The sequence below is a fragment of the Aplysia californica genome, unplaced genomic scaffold (genome assembly GCF_000002075.1).
Source record: "Aplysia californica isolate F4 #8 unplaced genomic scaffold, AplCal3.0 scaffold00144, whole genome shotgun sequence".
Taxonomy (NCBI): domain Eukaryota; kingdom Metazoa; phylum Mollusca; class Gastropoda; order Aplysiida; family Aplysiidae; genus Aplysia; species Aplysia californica.
In genome coordinates this window covers 417680-423514 of record NW_004797414.1, presented here as the reverse complement: position 1 = coordinate 423514, position 5835 = coordinate 417680, and positions in this window count along the sequence as shown.

Sequence of the window (5835 nt, the reverse complement as noted above, 5' to 3'; positions counted from 1 at the left end):
TTTGTTTTAGTGAGCATTTTACAGCACTAGCAACAGAATAAGGTCTTATAAGTGTCAAAGATTAGAGGTGTTACAAGAAAGTCACTAACCCCAAAAAGAAGGAAGAGTGATAAGGACGATAGATGTTTGTTAGGAAAGAGAAGTAACAGACCACACCAGAATGTCTGACAACAACTAACAATCGTACAAGGGTTCATTCAATACAAGGAGTATTGCTGATGGCAAATAATCTTTAAAAAAAACTCCATAATAATCTATCACCCTGTATGGAGTCTGAAATTTTGCAGAATTAAATCTTGGCGGATGCAAGGTTCACTGTGTTTATTAATGAAATTGCAAATATACAGCTGAAATAGTCAAACAAAACCACAGTAAGGCATAACTCTCCACACAGACATTCCTTCTTTCACCCCTCTAATTACTGTACTCTGACTACATGTATATTTGAAATCCTCACTCTTAAATGAAAGCAAACACAAAAAATCAATAAATCAATCAATAAATAAACAACAACAAAACCCCCAAATCCAGAGAGAACATGGAACATTCAAACGTGAAAATTTAAAAAAGTCAGACTGAAAAGGAATGAACCAAAAAAAAACCCCCACTTAAAATCATACACAGTTGAATTGTTCCCATAGCTTTTCCAGCTCACCGTCCTTTTGCTATGCTACTATAATATTATACTTGCCTATGATACAAGCGATTTCCCCCCAAAATATGAGGTCCAAAAGAAAACCTCTGTATTATATAAGCAAGAGACAGTCAGGATTGGGCCTAACATTGACCTGTTGTCAAATGAAAAATCTGGATATCACTAAATATCATGGCATCTTGCTTGGATAACCTACCCCTCAAGTCTCACAGATTACATCAATCTCAATGATTTGGTTTGTTATGAGATTTACGGCACTTGCAACTATATAAGTTCATATGAATGCGCCATCTCAATGCAATTGCCAACAGTTCTAAAACGTAAGACACTACATTATTTGATGTTCGACTAGTGCTTGATTTCAGGCACGTTGAGTCCCTCCCAGCACGTCAGAAATTCAGCCTTTATTATAGATCTACACTCGATCAACAAAAGAAGGGCTGATTTTGGAGTGAAAATAACACACCCCGCCCTGTATTATATGCAGCCCCCCCGTATTATATGCAAGCCCCCCCCCCCCCCCCCCCCGGCACTTGTTATATGCAAGGTCTTGTCTCAAAGGCAAGTATTTACAGTAAAACTCTCTGCGTTGTGAGCATGGGCGCAATAAAAATAAAATTCCAGATGGACACGAACCCGACATACACTACCACAGGACATACAACAACTAGATGAGAAAGGGAGAAAAAAAAAATGGAAGTGACATCGAAAGTGCAAAATAATTAAAATATTCTTTAAAAGAATAATCAACAGATAAATAAACAAATTGCTACCTCAGAATTACAAAGTTCTATCTGCTCAGTGCCTAGTTTTGAGAACTTTACTGTCGAACATTTTGAGTTTCAAGACATGTCAAGCTTTTTCGAAAGTAATTCTTTATATATCTTGATAACCACTCCGAATAATCTTACGATTTTGACAAAACAGATAGAACATTTGGTTTCCGACTCATAGTTTTAGTAACTCAAAACGGCCAAAAATGTCAGATAGAACTTTGTCATGTCATTCTGAGGTAGCGAAATAATGACCATTCACTTGATTTGCCGGCAAAAAAGCACCGCACACAAAGTTGTGATTTGAACACATGAATATTTCATTTTCATTCTCACACACAACGAAATAACCAATCAGCAACTGGCACGACAAATATGAAAAAATGAGCAATTCATCACAAAAGTTGACATGTAGTAAAAAAGACAATGATAGAAATATACATCCTCATCAGGTATGATGCAATTGATACAATATATAAATATAACAGTGGAATAGTTCTTGCCTGACTATTGAGTAATATCAAAAACAAAAACCAATGTATACAATCATCTCACAGCATTTGTTTGACACTATAACGGTTATTTCGTTTAAGTATTAGTTTAGTTTGAGAAAGAGAGAAGTACATAACACAATAACAGCTACGAAAGACAGACAGACAGACAGACAGACAGACACAAAAGAGGGAAAGTAAATAAATTGCACCCACTAGTGGCATCTTTCAATCACGCTAACACCTTCCCAACTGTAAAGAGCAGGGCGAAAAAAATGAGATCTTCAGGCAAAAACAACTGACCAGAGGGATAGCCAAGAAGTAGGACCCAAAGCACACTGCTCCCAACCCTCCCCCCCCCCTCCCCACATACACCACATCACAGGACAGTTTAGTTTTAGTAAGAGTTTTACAGCACTCACAACACAAATAGGTCATATGCTATAAGGATTCTCAATGCTAAAGATTGAAGGTGTTACTAGAGAGTAATATACAAAGAAAATAAGGACGAAAGAAGTCTGGCAGGAAAGAAAGAGCAAACCATACTAAAGCACCCGCCAACCACCCACGAAGAGAGGGACAATGGAGAGGTACGACCGTGATCAAATTACACGCCTCCCACATATCCCCTATATTATGGGGTAATTAATAAATAATAAATTAGCGAAAGCTTATAAGAAAATAAGTCATCGGGTTCAAACGGGAAGCAAAAAGACGAAGAAAACAAAAAACTATTAAGAAGAAAAAATCACCTTTCTCAGGAGTAGAAAGACCAACAAAATAAAAGCCCCCAATAAACAACATTTTAAAGGAACATTCAAGATTGTTAAAGGTATAGTCCAGAGTATGATAGTACAAGCCTTTCTCTGTTTAAGTAAGGACCACAACGATCACACGATAAACAGAAGCATCTACTCCGCATTTTTACAAATACATGCATAGATCTACCTTTATCTTTCTCACTCGACATACACACTTCATTTTATGTACAATTATTTTTATTTGATTAAAATTTTCACCAACCCCCCCCCTCCTCCTCTCCCTCCCTAAAACCGAGCACTGAATTAATAATAATAAAAAAAGAAACGAACTTAAATTACCCTCAAACCCCTCCATAAATCACATTCAATTAAAAAAAACAAGTTATCCCTCTCCCCCCCATTCCACCCACCCACAACGAGACATGCTTTCTAAAAAACAACACAAAGAGTCCCCCCCCCCCCATGATAGGGTTAGCTGTTGGAGACTCAGAGAACATAACACAAATTGACACTCATCTTGACTTGATACTTTTGCCACAACCTTCAAACTACACGCATCATACAGGGAACGAGTTTCTCGTAAACTTTACTACACAAAACATTGTGTTCATGTAATCAAACCACATGCACCATCCATAAATAGATTTGCTAGGTAAAAAATTATATGTGGTTTACAGAAAAGACTTTTTTATGAACATTACACACTTCATAATCTACAGTGTAGCCCACACATAGCGAGATCGCCGGGACATGTAAATCTTTTTGATACCTAACAAATTTGCTATGTACGTGTTTTAAATACAACGAAAACATGTACATGTATAAATTTAAAAAATCAGTACCCGAAAATCTGTTCACTATGAGTATGTTTCGCTATGCGGGTGTTCACCATGTGCGTGTTCATCAAGTGCGTGTTCATCATGTGCATGCTAGTCTGTAGGTGTAAGCAGATACTTGATTAGCAAATTTCAATTTAATTCAAAAACAGATTCACTGCACTGTTAACCCTATCCGTATGTTGTGTTTTACTACCATATCCATACAACATGGGGAACTCTGAGCCCCCCACTTTCCAAAGAGGAAATTTACTCGTTAATCTGATCCGTACGCTTTGCATAGCAGTCTGTCAAAATAATTTTTTGAGAAAAACTGAAAGTTTCAAAGAGATCTTCGCACTAGAAGTATTCTTAAATGTGAAGAATACAACTCCTGGGGTACAAAATGACCCCAGGCGTACAGAGAGGGTTAAACAATCTAATCTTGACATACAAAAGAAAATGGTTGACTTCTTGCATTAAAAAAAAGGAAAATTCTTGAATACCTGTGGTTGGTATATCTTATGAAAATGATTAATTATACATGACCATTTTTGAGTAAAGAATAACTTATGCATCTATGTAAATATAAACAAACAACTAAATGGTTAGTTCCCAATATCTGTGACTGGGTATACAATACTATTACAATATTTGATACCATTAAGACTGAAAATAGATCTTACACGGAGCAGTGGTCCCTTAAACAGTTAGCTGATCAGATTTATAAAGCCAAAAATTTTGAAAAGTTAAAAAAAAATTGCTGATCTTTAATCTGTGGTATCGTTTGCATGCTCTCAAGAAATATTTTTTTGAAATTGAAATTCCTAATGTTAAAAAAAGAAAGAAAAAATCAATAACATAAGTACAGTTGTTAAAAGAATGAAACAGTTGATCTTTTTCTCACGAAAGAACAAATTTCTTCCAGGCTAAGTACGCTTGGACAGCTTGTCGCCAATAAATTCAATTCTTTCAAAGAAAATCCCACACTACTTCACAATAACCCCCTCCATCTATTGACCGACATTTTCCACTGTACCGTCTCAAATAACAATTTTATTCCAACCATCTTAACCTCTTGAGAGAAAATGAATGTCCAGCGCAGCAAAATCTAGGTTCTTTGCTAAATCGAAAATAGAAACTATTTGCCTTCTTCAGGACACTGTCGAGAGGCTTGGAAATTCCAAACGCAATCTTGGCGAAGAAGCAACTTTATAAGAACTCAAACCTGTGTGGCTTGCACTAAAGTTGAATCTCTCATAAATATAAAACTGTGGTGACAGCACCTCACTCTCCAAAATTTGCCTTTTGCCACTCTTTATTCCTATAAATAATAATAGATAGCTTAAAAAAACCCTATCATTTCCTTTCACATCAATGATCAAGTATTCTTTCACTTTCCATTTTTATTCTCCACTTTATTTGTTTAAAATACTCGTTGTATTGACTGCTACAAACCTTTCATAAACCAGCTTGTGTTCATGATAAAAGCATATGAGTTTTTACAACCATACAGTGACATCAGAAAATCCTGCAGTTGCCTCAAGTAAAATAGTACTTTTGTTTGAAAAATTTTATGTGAAGGTATGCCCCTTTTACTAGAGAATCATAGCTACTCTTGTGGGGTTTAAAAGGTGAAGGAGGGCAAATGAAAAAAAAAATTGTAGTAAGCCCTACATATTGGTGCCTCCGCGATGGCTGCACTTGAAATAAAATACTTAAACAACTAGCACCAAATCAAAGTAACATAACAACGGAATGAAGAAAGAAAAAACAACTGTTTGGAAATAAGACTTCAACGATTGAACTGATCACTAGAAAAAGTGATAAATAACAACATAACAAACTTTCAACAAAACAATAAAGGAATACCAAGAACAGAGAGGTAAACGCTGAGAATTGGATGCATGGGAGCAAGATCTGAAAAATTTTGAGAATTAAACACAATGTTTGAAAGGCAAAGATTCTTTTTTGTTTAAGTTGAGGTTTTACGGCGCTCGCAACTGCACAAGGTCATATGAGCGCCAAGGGGTGGATGTCAACAGAGAAGTCCTTACAGGGAATCAGACTCACTCTGTTCACCTCTCTAGCTTCAACAGCACAAAGTCTGCTTCGACTATCGTGACAAACATACAAAAGAAGTAGAGGAAAAATGACGATAGTAAGGATTAGGAAAGATAAAGCAGCAGTTCCCTGTTGAAGTTCAGGCACAGTTATGAGCATGACATTGATGAATCAGCCCATTTACGATTACAATTTTAGTGTCCATAAGAACATGGTTAATGTGCCCACTTTGGGAATGGCCCTAAAGAAACTTCAGTCAGTAGCACTGCCTCGGGG